At 37.3% G+C, this 14,888-nt stretch overlaps 1 pseudogene; it reads right to left on the reverse strand.

The window, feature by feature from the left end:
* Positions 1-300: 300 nt before the first annotated feature.
* LOC100412089 (phosducin-like protein 3) lies at positions 301-8,364 on the reverse strand (annotated as a pseudogene).
* Positions 8,365-14,888: the final 6,524 nt, after the last annotated feature.

The following is a 14,888-nucleotide window of genomic DNA, read 5'->3' on the forward strand; positions in this document are numbered from 1 at the left end:
CAATTCTTTCTATTCTTTCTAATTTGCTTTCATCTTGAAGGGATAGGCTACTTTTTTAAACTTTTTTTTCCATACCAATAGCTGGTTTTAATATTTTTAGAGGACCGACTATAATTTTAAAAAAAAGAGTTCCAAAAAATGTAACAGAATTTCCAGCAATGATTATTTCTAAAATGTAAAGATTTGAAACATAATTTATACAAATAGAAAAACCAGAAGGATTTATTCTTCCTTTCTCTTTTTTAAAAAAATCCAGACAATTTGTCGCAAGAAAGATGAGCGTGTGATAGCAGCTCAGCTTCAGTCACCCTCGGAATCGCTGTCCCTCCTCATAGGGTCAGAGTGCCGTACTGAGGACAGCAACACGTCTTCAGTCGGCTTCTTAGGGTTCTCCTCGACGTCTGACTTAATTGCCCTTGATTCAGGCAGTTTCCACTCCAATTCATCTCTTGTCAGGTTCATGCTGCCAAACACCAGAGGACCGATAAACTGAGCCTTGATATCTCCTTCAGGTAAACAAATATTGTGGGCAGATTCCCATCAGGATAATTGGGTGTGCAGGTTGTTGAAATGGCTTTGATAAATTTGACACCAGGAAACTTCCTGGCAAGTCCACTGAGGTGCTGAGTTATCAGGGCCCAGAGGGAAATTCTTTGTAAAGGTGCAAGATGACCCACAAGCCCTCACAGGCTTTGGTAACTTCTTGAAAATAATCCTTTCTGAGATCTCCAAAACTTCTCCAAATTTATTCTTCAGTTTCATTGCTTTCCACTCAGCCAGTCCTTGCCACCTGTATATTTCAATAGCACATTCCTCCTCCTCATTAAACTCGTCTTCATGATCCTTCAGCTCTTCCAAAGTCCTGTCTTCATATGTTGTCATCACTGACTGCTGGAGGATGCACTGTTCCTCTTCCGCCTCCTTTTCAATTCTTTCTGACTTTTCTTGGGGGGCAAGATACCTTTTTTGCTTAAGATGTTATTCCACTCAGTGTCTGCTTTGGGGTCCTGTATCTTGTTTCCAAAGGGTCAAGCCAGTTGCTCCGCCATGTTTATTAATATTTTAAAAATCCTTGAGAGGTAGCATGCTATGGATAGCCCTGTTGTAATCACAGATAAGGTTAGCATATTTGGAACACTTGTCTATTTTGTAAATATATGTTTTCAGTTATTTTTAATACTTTGCCCCAAGCAAGCATCTGTGCTGTAGAAAATACATCCATAAGTAAATAATTAACAATTAACTAAATTAATTTAACTATTAACTATATTTTAAAGTTAAAAAAAATAAAATTAACTAAATTGATGACATCCTGCAGTATTTTGTGTACTTTTGGCTCCAGTTCCTTAGCTGCAAATGCTTGCCTGTATATAGCAGGATGTCACATGTGATCTGTCTCAGGAAACTTAGCCAAATCCTTTTAAAATTTTGGTCAAAGGAGTTGCTCTGTCACACAGCTTTACTGATAAAGAAGTTATTTACTGCTGGGAATAAATCTTATCTGCATATTTTACCTTTGGCATTTTGAAAAAAGTTCAGTTCTTTATATATTTCATTATTGAAACACAACCTAGTGAAAAATCGTATGCTGAGATTTGGTAAAAAAAAGCAATATTTGGACCCATTCAAACTACATAACAAACTTTGTAAGATAGTAGAATTTGTCCAAATTCTTGATTAAAAATAAATCTCAGGAATGGTTTCTATAAATCTTATGAAAATGGTTTCAAATTTTACTGAAATTCCTTGTTTGAAAGATTTTAAACTGGTTAAAAAATTCTATATTTGTTGACAAAGGTGTCCATTTTAGTTTGTACTAAATTATTTTGCACATATTATTTTAACATTCACCAAAACAAATAATTAGAATTTCATAATAATATGTAGCCTTTTGATTTTCACTGTTAAAAGGAAACTTTACATGTTTAGTGAAAGTTTTTAAAGTAAAAGGTTAAGTTTTACTTAAACATATTTGAAAAAATTGCACAGGCTTATTTCTATGTTTTAAAGCATATTATTTTTCATTTTTCTTATTTTTGAAGTAACTTGTTAATTGTGATTGGTTCATGTTATCATTACCATGATTGTAAAGCATAGTTCTGTATATGTATACCATAATCATTAATCAATATATCAAAATGTAATATACACATAGGATAAAACTGTTAATGAAAATATATGTAAATCCATATTTTAAATGGCCTTCTAGATAATTTTGAATTTTTAAAGGCTAATTTCTTGTTGCTGATTTTATCTTATAGTGTGTTAGATGAAGACTTTATACTAGAGGTAGTAAATAGATTGGATAGTAAATAGATCCAAGAAACAATACAGTTTTCCGGAAACAACCAAGAAATAAAATACATGTCTGATCTCAAGGAGCTTTAAATTATGTAAAGAGACAGGTTGTATTCTCATGAAGCCATTTTAGGAGAGTTACGAAGCTATGGATCAATGATTTGGGCAGGACTGTAAACTGAGGAGGATATAGGCTTGCTTTTCCCATGGAATCACTTGCTCCTTGATGAATGAAGCTGTGGCAGAGTGATTAATTTCTGTTGACTAAGTCAGCGTCATCCAGCTTAATAACTAGAGGAGAATATAGTAAGACCCAAGCACTTTAATATGAATGAGATTTAAGATATTTAATACCTTCTAGGGTTTTTGTGAGGACTAATGCCTACCACATTGCCAGCATATTGTATGTGCTCAGCAATTAGTAGTTACTATTAATGACAGGATTAGCAGGCGGGGTTGGGATGTGGGAGGGAACAGCCTTGTGTGTACTCTGAGGTGGTGTGTGGTAGAGAAAGGGCTAAAGACATTCTGAATCTATTTTAGGATATTATGCAGTTCTGTGAGAATGGGTAAAATGCATAAAGTATACTCATAAGGATGTATGTGCCTTATCTAGGGGAATTGAAAAAAAATGACTGTTACAGAAGGAAATACTTATGCCACTAGTAAGCATAATTAGGGAAAGTGGGTTTTAAGAGGAGTTGAACTTTGAGTTGAGAGATAACCAAAGAAGTCTGGTGAAATTTAGAAGAGAGAGAAGTTAGGAAATATTCCATATGGGAACATTGACATAAAAAAGTAGGTCATGAATAAAAACGTGAACTCCTTCAGTTTCTGTGTTTTTTTGAAAGTAAAATGGTACATAATTCCACACTTGCAAACAAAATTCTCATTTACTGTCTAAACACACACACACACACACATTTAGAGTTAGAGACAGGGTCTCCCTCTGTCACCAAGACTAGAGTACAGTTGCATGATAATGGCTCACTATAACCTCGAACTCCTGGGCCCAAGTGATCCTTCCACCTCAGCCTCCTAAATAAGACTACAAGCGAATGCCACCATGCCCAGCTAGTTTAAAAAAAAATTTGTAGAGATGAGTTCTGGCTCTGCTGTTCAGGCTGGTCTCAAACTTCTGGCCTCAAGTAAGCCCTGCTCTTCTGCTTCTCAAAGTGCTGGAATTACTGGTGTGAGCCACCGTGCCTGACCCTAAACCCATATGTATTAAATGCCCACTATGTGCAAGTCTTTGTCCTAGGCACTGGGAAACAGCAGTGAGCAAAATAAATAGTATCTGCTCACATAAAGTTTACATTCTACAGGGGGCAATAGACAAAAAGATAAGTGATAAACAGAGAAGAGAAATAAAAGTAGGATCAGCGTTTTGAGTATAGCCTAAGTGTGTGTGTGTGTGTGTGTGTGTGTGTGTGGTGTAAACATATCTTAGATTTCCTCAAATACAGAGCCTGAGATACATCTTGCATTCTTTTTTTAATTGCATTTTAGATTTTGGGGTACATGTGAAGAACATGCAAGATTATTGCATAGGTACACACATGGCAGTGTGATGTGCTGCCTTCCTCCCCATCACCTATATCTGGCATTTCTCCCCATGCTATCTCTCCCCAACTCCCCACCCCCTGCTCTCCCTCCCCTATTTCCCCCCTACAGACCCCAGTGTGTGATGCTCCCCTCCCTGTGTCCATGTGTTCTCATTGTTCAACACCTGCCTATGAGTGAGAACATGGGTGTTTGATTTTCTGTTCTTGTGTCAGTTTGCTGAGAATGATGGTTTCCAGGTTCATCCATGTCCCTACAAAGGACATCAACTCATCGTTTTTGATGGCTGCATAGTATTCCATGGTGTATATGTGTCACATTTTCCCTGTCCAGTCTATCATTGATGGGCATTTGGGTTGATTCCAGGTCTTTCCTATTGTAAACAGTGCTGCAATGAACATTCATGTGCATGTGTCCTTATAGTAGAATGATTTATAATCCTTTGGCTATATACCCAGTAATGGGATTGCTGGGTTTAATGGAATTTCCATTTCTAGGTCCTTGAGGAATTGCCACACTGTCTTCCACAATGGTTGAACTAATTTACACTCCCACCAACAGTGTAAAAGTGTTCCTATTTCTCCACATCCTCTCCAGCATCTGTTGTCTCCAGATTTTTTAATGATTGCCATTCTAACTGGTGTGAGGTGGTATCTCAATGTAGTTTTGATTTCCATTTTTCTAATGACCAGTGATGATGAGCATTTTTTCACATTTTTTGGTCTCATGTATGTCTTCTTTTGTAAAGTGTCTGTTCATGTCCTTTGCCCACTTTTGCATGGGCTTGTTTGTTTTCTTCTTGTAAGTCTGTTTGAGTTCTTTGTAGATTCTGGATATCAGCCTCACATTCTAAAAATTTTAGGAGATGCAATTCCAGGGCAGCAAAAGTAGAGGGAAAGGGAACGTAAAGCAGAGATCAGAGAAGCAAATAAAAGGTGGCGCAATTTGGAACTGGTCACAGCCCCAGAAGGAATAGTTGGTTGCTTGGTCACTAAGGACATTTCCAGAGAGGCTATATGGACCTTTGTGCTTTAAAACTGTCTGCTGAGTGAGGAAAGGAAGGCAATTTATGTTGCTTTCTTCCCATCTTTTGTTTCTCACTGATCAAAGCTTCCCAAACATGATGTTCCACTTCGGGTTTGTGTTATCTGATCTCTCTGGGAAGCTACTGGGGAGGCCAGAACCTTCATGGACCAAGTTGGTTTGGACCTGGACTCAGGAGCTTCAGAGGGGCTGACTCTTTCTGCACAAGGAAAGCTGATTCAGCCAGCAGAGCTGGCTGAAGATGAGCAGATGAAGGTGACAACCAGGGCTTTGATCACAAGAATTGCAGAGCTTTCGTTTCATTTGGTGGAGCTACTCCACCTTGGAGTTAGGGCAAATAGCTGATGTCTGGGAACAGGTAGGACAGAATGAATCTGAGGAGGCACATAAATTGGGTCTGGCATATCAGTTCTTTTCTATATGGTGGCCAGACCTTTCTGATAAGGTGCTACTTGAGCAGAGTTCTGAAGTAAGTGAGAAGGCCAACAAAATGGAAATTTATTCTAGGCAGAGGGTATCTCAAGTGCAAAGAGCTTGAGGAAAGAATAGAAGGTGGGAGCATAGAGTATTTGAGGAGCAGAAAGGAAGCCAGTGTGGCCAGATTGGAATAAATGAGGACAAGGGTGGTAGAAGATGACGTCAGAAAGGCAATGGGGTCCGAGCTCATGAAGGGCTTTCTGGGCCATTTGGCTTTTTATTCAAGCGAGGTAGAAGTCACTGGAGAAGTCAAAGCAGAGGAGTGACATGGAATGATTTTTTTTGTTTATTTGAAACAGAGTCTCTCTTTGTCACTGAGGCTGGAGTGCAACGCGGTGATCTCACCTCACTGCAACCTCTGCCTCCCAGGTCCAAACTATTCTCCTACCTCAGCCTCTTGAGTAGCTGGGATTACAGGTGCCCACCACCCAAGCTGGGCTAATTTTTGTATTTTTAGTAGAGATGGGGTTTTACCATGTTGACCAGGCTGGTCTTAAACTCCTGATCTCAGGCAGTCCACCCACCTCGGCCTCCCAAAGGGCTGAGATTACAGATGTGAGCCACTGCACCCAGCCCTGACTTATGTTTTTAAAGGAACATTCTGGCTTTTAGTAGGATAGGTTATAGCTGGGTAAAGGGGAAGCCTAGGAGACCAGCTTTGAGACTCTAGGATCAGATGGTGCCTGTTGAGATAGGGAGACAATGGATTCTGGTTATATTAAATTATGGTTGTTGGTGTGAAAGAGAGAACTTGTGGATGATTTTAAGAGTCTTGGCCTGAGCAACTTGAAATAGAGAAATGAGTCTCACTAAGGCCAAGTTCATTTCTTTTGATAGGAACTTAATCTATTTTGCTAATAAGAAGCTGTCGCTGAGCAGGATCTTCCACTGTAAAATATTCAGAGTTGAATTTACACATAATGCATAATATGTTCAATTAATTTGTGTTTTAGATCCACTGGGTATACGTCAATTGAAATTTAAAATTTTTATTATGCATTAAATTTGGTTATAGTATCTCTATTAAAGAAAAAGCCAGAATTTAGCCCTAAAAGAAATTGCCTAAGTGGTGGCAATTAGTGCGTGGTGTGTGTGTGTGTGTGTGTGTGTGTGTGTGTTGAGGGATGATGAAATGAATTTATTTTTAGTAGCCCTACTGTGAAAGGCAGGCAGGAGTTCCCCATACAGTATTTTAGATTGCTTAAGATGTTGTCATGCCAGTTTTCATTGTTATGGATGCTAAACACTTTAAGAATATCTCTGGCTCATACAAAAGGTCCTGAATATTTCAAAGATTTATGAAACAAAAAGGCTTCCTAGATGTCTGTGAAACAACACTGATGGCTTCAACGAATGCAACGGTAAGCATTTCTTACCGCACCTGGAATGCAGTTACCTGGTTGCTTTTTGTTCCATTAACAAGTTGTGAAAAAGTCTTGATGGAGCTTTTAGCTGTAAAACATCTTAGAGTATAATCTGTTTTTAGAAGATTAATTCCATCTGAAATAGAGAAGCAAATGATAAACAGCTTAAAAGACACCAGAGAAATAGATCGTGTTACAGTTGAGGACAATAATATTGTTCCACATTTAAGAAAATTTTTAGGAAGAGAAAAAAAAATCTGAGAAGAACAATGAGTTGAGCTGTGTTTATTGGATGAAATTAGTTTGGATATTTTTGCAAAGATGTGTTAAAGGGGAGGGAATAATTAGGACTTTTCTCAGCTAAAAGAAAAAAGAAAAGATGTAGAAAATGTTATTATGAAAACATTTTTGGTTTCTGTAATTATTTGAAAGCTCCCTTTACACCCTAAAAACAAAAGCAATCCTCCAAACTTTAAATTTATGACTTATTTATTTATTTATATTTAAATTTGAACTTTCTGAACAGAGTGACCGCAAACTCTAGTGAATCCTGATGTCTAGTCAAGAACGATACAGATGATATTTCATTGGCAGAAGTTCTACTTGGGACAGACAAATAGTTTAATGATAAAGAGATAAATAATTTGATGTGTTCTCTGAATCTGAAGGGAATATGGTTAGATGACAAAATTTTATTGTGTTTCTTTAATAACAGAGGTCAATGTGCAACATCAGTTATCAGCAACATCAGTAAGAAGGAAGTACCACATCAGCTGGAACTCACTACAGCTGAACAGGAAAAACGGATCCAGGTTTTAGTGCAGCTCAGGGCATACTGTGAATGATTAGCAAATGTGGATACCCAGTATGCCTTGTGGAAAGACACACTTGATGATAAATAACACTCTTTAGAGTTTTAGACAGACAGGCTCAGGGAGAGATATGCTGTTTACCCAAAGGGTAGTAGCATATGACATTTACCACCCCAAGGAGATGTTGCAGATGGAAAATATTATCAATTCCAGAGGAATTTTTAGATACATTTATAGATGATACACATGAATGTTTGAGTGCTTCTGGGACATTCCAGCATCTTTGGACTTTCTCTTAATTCACTAGTCATCCTTTGATAGTGAACCCAATGTACCATTAATGAGGCCTTAATGTCATATCTTTTATGTCCTAATTTTAGGAAAACCTGATATAATGAAGTAGTCAAACATTTATTTTTGCAGAGGATTAGGCCAGGCCATGATAAGTAAGAAATAAAAGGCATTTTCTTGTACAGATTGCTATTATCTGGTAAATAATCATAGCAATTATTATGCTTCCCTAGGCGACATGAGTCCTGGTTGAAATGGCATGACATTAACAGTAACAACACATATTTCTTTGGTTTTCCTCTCATTTATAATATGCAAGACCTTTACTTCTGGAAAAGGTCCTGCATTTATTGTTGGGAGCCCCACATGGTTTCTGATGAGTACCACATATGGCCCCCATTTTCTTACCCTGCTTCTCTGGCCTCCTTCTGCTTAGGCCTCCATTCCTCTGACATTTCACTGGGCCCACAGCTGAGCTGCTCTTTGTGGGTTCCACCTTTGTTGCCAAGCATCATTGCTGTTGATGTTGGGAGTTCTTAGGTGGCAATGGTGCTTCATACTTCCTTGAGTTCTTAGGGTGCCAGAGCCACATCATATTCCCGGAAGAAGCAGATAGAATGTTTCTCTCCGAATTTTGGGTTATACCATGAAATAGGGCTATTTGTGCCAATTGTCTTAAAACAGCTCTACTGTGTTAAAAAGCTCAATTGTCTTAAAGAGCTCTAGAGCAAGAGCTTCACTCCCTGTTCTCTTCCGTAGCTTTCCCTCCCTGATTCTTTCTCCTTTCTCTCCCCTTCTCCCCATCCCCCATCACCACAAATGCAAGTGAATTTTGTGGGGACTGGGGGTGGAGGAAAGTGATGGTAGGGTGAACAAATCCAGGTGACAATTCGTAGCTCAGAATCACTCCTTCCTCCAATAACCACTGTTATCAGACAGTCATGCATATCTGATTCCTTTTACCCTTGGGATGAAGTTATCTTAGTTCTTATAAATAGACTCAAAGTTGGCCTACTTGATCAGGCCTGCAACCATGCTCAAACATTATAGGCTGATGTCTATTAATAATAATTTACATTTGAATCTCATCACAAAGCATATCCATACACACTATCTCACTTTTCTAATAAGAGCTGAGGATTTTTTGGACATTTTACAGATAAGGACACTGAAGTTCAGAGACGTTAAATGATCAGGGTCGTAAGGCTTAGGCTTTGCATGCAGATTTCATAGCATAGTGTGGTATGTATATTTCACAATTCACTGGCCTTCACTAACTGGTAAAAGGAAAGTATATATACATTTTTTGAAGATATTTTTCTTGGCTCCTCCTGACCTCCTATCTATTTTGGAACAACTACTCTCCAGTCCTGTTGCATAGCTCTCCACCTGGGATATGTGTTCATTGAATTTTTGCTTAAAAAATAACAGGTCTTTTAATTTCCTCTCTTTCTAGTTCTCCACATGAATCCTGCACCCAGTCATAGAGAATTGTGTGCAATCTTCTGAATGCCCCATGCCTCTTTCACCTTTGTGACTTTACACATGTGTCTTAGATTGGGTTCCCTGAAAACAAACTCTGAGATGGAGAATTGCATGCGGAGTGCTATTGGGAGAGTCACTCACAAAGAAGTGAGAAAAAAAGATTGTAAGGAATTGAGGAAGGAGAGATTGTAAGGAAGGCAGGATTGAGCAGAGGAAGGAGCTGATGTGCAAGGTGGTTGCAACTGAGATCTTAGACAGTCCTACAGGGAAAAAAACCTTGGAGCTAGACGGTTCCCTGGCTGAGGCTGAGAGAAATTCCCAGTCAGGAACAAAGAGGTGAGCAGTCAGCATCTGCTATTACCAGCAGCCAGGCGATAAGTGAGTCAGCCTTGAAAGTATCAGTGAAAATATCCACTACACATATTATCTTTCCACTTTAATGTCCTTACTCAGCTTAATTGTTCAAATTCATGCCATATTTTGCTTGTTTAATATTTGAATCATTTTTTTCTTATACTACTAATTTTTCTTGGAGTTTCTAGTTGACATTCTTTCCTCCTCTCCACCATGAGAAAATAAACATATGTTTGAATTTAATTGCTAAGCTCAACTGGCTCCTTTATTTTAAAATGACTACAATGGAATATACTTTCTTCTTGAAGATATTTTTCTTGGCTCCTCCTGACCTCCCATTCTACTTTGGAACAATTGTTCTCTAGACCTGTCGTACACTTCTCCACCTGGGGTATGTGTTCACTGAATTTTTGCTTTAGAAATAATATTTCTCAGATTCCATGTCTTCTTCTTCCTTGTGTTTCTGTTTATAGCCTCAAGTTATTTTTTACAAAGGATTCATGGAGGTAAGGTTTTTGTCTAAAAATGTATTTGTTTTGCCTTTACTTACTATTTTGGACTGAATATAATTCTATGTTCAAATAATTTCTACTCCTAACTTTAAAGGGTTACTCCATTGTCTTCTAGCAGCTAATGTTGCTGATGAGAAGCCCGATGCCTTTGTGCTTCTCCTTCCTATGTAGACAACCTGTTTTTTTCAGGTGACTATTTTTGGATCTTCATATTGTCCTCAGTGATCTGAAACATCAACTTATCACTAGAGACAGTTCTTCTTAATGTCATCCTGTTGGCATTTTGTGGTTGCCTTTAAGCTCATGCCTTCTGTCATTTTTTAGCTGTGGAAATTTGCCTCCAATGTTTCCTTTTCTTTATTTTCTTACTTTCTTCTTATTTTTTAAAAATTATACTTTAAGTTTTGGGGTACATGTGCAGAATGTGCAGGTTTGTTACATAGGTATACACATGTCATGGTGGTTTGCTGCACCCACCAACCCATTATTTACATTAGGTATTTCTCATATCTCATATCTCTTGGATCTCCTCAACTGAGTCTGTGTTTGTTTCCCATTTCTTTCTTTTTTTTTCTCAGTGTTTTGGGAGATTTACTCTTCTTCCTCCCATACTTTCTATCAATTTTTTAATGGCAATTATATTTTTAATTGACAAAATCTGCTATTTCTCATTGCTCCTTTTTATGACAATCAATTCTTGTTTTACAAATACAGCTTTTCCACAACTTATGGCAAAAGATCTGGCCAGTCTTTGCCTGTGGGGGTTATAAAATATGATAATTAATATTATATGATGACATTGCTTAGAGCTATCCTGTTCATATATCAAATAAGTTGTTCATTTTTACTAATACGACTGGATAAATGCTTGCATTCATATTGGGGTACCAAGTCTACTCAGCCTCATTAGATAGAAACCTTGCTTTTCATTTATTTGGTGTCTCTCCAGATGAGATAGGGGAGGGTTCTGTGCATAGTTGGGATGGATACAGTAAGGGATATTGGCTTATTAATTATCTCTGAGAATTTGTGAGCAACCCTTGGAAATATCCAATATTAGTGTAAATTTTAGAGTTTATTGAGAAATATGCTCGAAGACAATATTCAACTTTGAAATTTTGAGAAAGAAGTAGCAGACATATAGACATGAAGATGAAAACATTTATTAAATTTAAACATTAAATGTAAGGGCAAAATGAACATTACTCCTTAATCTTATAAACTGCAAAATAAGATAAATCAAGTCCAGTAACTTCAAGTTGACACCAAAGTCAGGTTTCCTTTCTTTCCCTTTCCTAGGACCCATCATATTAATGTATATATGGACCCAGCATCATCATTATGCATGTTTTCTATTTCACCACGATGCTTTCTTTAGCATTAGTTCCATGATTGGATTTTGAAATATAGAGGAATTGATCACAAATTTTAAATTAAAAAAAAAAACAAATAGACAGCAGGTATGACAACATTTCCCAAGTTTAGAGAGGTCTTGAACTTGCCACGTGCCAATTTCTCAGGCACATTTAAAACGCTTTCAGCTTAACTATTGCAAGGCCAAACACTACAGTTCTGTCCCATCCATCTTTAGAATACAGGAAACAGATCAATATTTGAGCTGCTCGAATCTATAAGCAAACCTTTCAAAGAAGCCTAGTACAAGGAAGAACAATTCTTTAATTAGTCTCATAACCCTTTAGAAACTGATTTTGGTATAAGTATTCACTATATACAGTTTTTTTGGTCTTTATTAATGGTTTGTGATAGGGTAAGTGTACAGATTTGTGCCTTACTAAGAAAAGTCCAATTGCACATATTTTGTTTAAATTAATAAAGAACTGTAGGGAGAATGGGGGTTGAAGGATTAGGTAATAAATAAGAGAAACAGATGCAGATGAAATACGACTTCCTTCGTGTTGTGTATTTCAGGGAATCTTTAATTCACCTGAATATGACTATGAGTTATGCTTAGAGTATTGTATTAGAATTCCTAGTAGAAAGGGATTTAAATATACATGTAAAGTTAAATATGGTTCGACAGTAAAATATTGATTGCTTACCACAAACAATGCAGCGTGGTATCTAACACTTGTTTTCCTTGTGGAACATAATAAGGTAATTAATTTATCTCTAGCTGAGTTTTATTTGTGAAATTTCCTTGTATGTGAAACAGATTTAAATGTATTTTGTGTGTGTCTCAAATAGCTATTTGTGCAATAATAACCATGTACAGTTTGTGGTGGCACTTTAATCATCACCACCTTAAAATGGCAATACTTTCTTTCTTTAAATAGTAAAATACAAGGCTCAGTAGTAAAATAGCAGTCTGGATATAAAAGCTAATGACTAATAGGAGAGTTCTGACCCTCTGAATTGCGTTTACTGTTCACCAATGATTATGTCATTAGGAATGAATTAGATAGTCAATGAGGTGAATCTTCAAATCAAAGCTGCCAGTTTGAAATTTTCAATAATCTGTTCACTTGTAGGATTAGGATAGTATTTAACGACCATTAGTGTTCTATTGCTGGGGTTATGTGGCCATGAGAAACAGTTTTCTTATGGCATCATTTTTTTTTTTCTCTCTCTCTCTCTCACACATTTTTTTCTTTTAGAGTAACCATTTTTTTTAAAACCGTGAGTTCTCTGATTATTTACTCTTGATGTGAACAGCAAGGCAGAACCAAAATAACATGCTATTTACTATATGGAAACATCACAGGAGAGCAAAGAGTGGTGGAGTCAAGTAGAGGTCAGAGGACTGTCCTAAAGAGTGAATGTTCCAGAAATGTTGATGGCTGATGAGTCTTGCTTCTGCCTCTGCTTCGTTTGTCTGAGAGCCTTGGACTAGTACCAGTCCTTGGCCTGTTATGAACCTGGATGCATAGCACTAGGTGAGCAGCAGGCAAGCCAGCATTACTGCCTGCTGCTCACCTCCTGTCAGATCATCAGTGGCATTAGATTCTCAGAGGAGAGCGAATGCAATTGTGAACGGCACATGAGAGGGATCTAGGCTGCATGCTCTGCTCCTTGTGAGAATCTAACTAATGCCTGATTATCTGAGGTGGAACAGTTTGATCCTCAAACTATCGCCCCAAGCCCACCCTGTCTGTGGAACAATTGTCTTCCACAGAACTTGTCCCTGCTGCTAAAAATATTGGGGGCCACTGATATAGGACATGGCAAACATGCAATAAATGGCAGCCACTCTTGTAGCTATTAGTCTAGTTTGTACAAATGGTTGCATATCCACAGAAGAATTAATGTTTTTGCAGTAAAAAGAGAGTACACAAAATTAGATCTAAAAATTATTAATGAATTTTCCCAGTAGACAAAACACATTGATAACCATAATGTTCCTTTACATTATTGAGATAGTAAAAACAGTATGCAGAAACAAAGGAATGAGAGACAGAAGCAAGACTCATCAGCCATCAACATTTCTGGAACATTCACTCTTTAGGACAGTCCTCTGACCTCTGACCTCTGATGTCTGGAAAAGTTGTTGTAGTTATTATTATTGGTTGGTTCATCATTTAGTCTTTCTACTTAGAATAAGAGTAGTTTACACATCGCAGTTATAGTGTTATAATATTCTGTGTTTTCTCTGTATTTAACAGTGAGTTTTGTACCTTCAGGTGATTATTTGTTGCTTATTAATATCATTTTCTTTCTGATTAGAGTGCTCCCTTTAGCATTTCTTGTAGGACAGGTGTGGCATTGATGAAATCCCTTAGCTTTTGTTTGTCTGGGAAAGTCTTTATTTCTCCTTCATGTTTGAAAAATATTTTCATCCAATACACTATTCCAGGGTAAAAGTCATTTTCCTGCAGTACTTTAAATATGTCATGCTACTATCTCTTGGCCTATAGGTTTTCCACTGAAAAGTCTGCTGCCAGATGTATTGGAGCGCCATTGTATGTTATTTATTTCTTTTCTTTTTGCTTTTAGGATCCTTTCTTTATTCTTGACCTTTGGGAATTGGATTATTAAGTGTCTTGAGGTTGTCTTCTTTGGGTTAAATCTGCTTGGTGTTCTATAACCTTCTTGTACTTGGATATTGATGTCTTTCTCTAGTTTGAGAAGTCTTCTGTTATTATCCCTTTGAATAAACTTTCTATCCCTATCTTGTTATCTACCTCCTCTTTAAGGCCAATCACTTTTAGATATGCCCTCTTGAGGCTATTTTCTAGACCCTGTAGGTATGCTTCATTGTTTTTTATTTTTTTTTTGGGGGGGTCTCCTCTGAATGTGTATTTTAAAGTAGCCGGTATACAAGCTCACTAATTCTTTCTTCTGCTTGATCAATTCTGCTATTAAAGGATTCTGATGCACTCTTTACTATGCCAATTGTGCTTTTCAGCTCCAGAATTTCTACTTGATTCTTTTAAATTATTTCCATCTCTTTGACAAGTTTATCTGATATTATTCTGAATTCTTTCTCTGTTTTACCTTGAATTTCACTGAGTTTTCTTATTACAGCTATTTGAATTCTCTCTCTGAAATTTCACATATCCCTGTTTCCCAGGATTGTTCCCTGGTGATGCATTTAGTGCATTTCATGAGGTCATGTTTTCCTAAACGGTTTTGATGCTGGTAGATGTTCTTTTGTGTTTGGACATTGAAGAGTTTGGCATTTATTGTAGTCTTTATGTCTGGGCTTATTTATAGATGTCTTTCTTGTGAAG

The sequence above is a fragment of the Callithrix jacchus genome, chromosome 17 (assembly GCF_049354715.1).
Source record: "Callithrix jacchus isolate 240 chromosome 17, calJac240_pri, whole genome shotgun sequence".
NCBI lineage: Eukaryota > Metazoa > Chordata > Mammalia > Primates > Cebidae > Callithrix > Callithrix jacchus.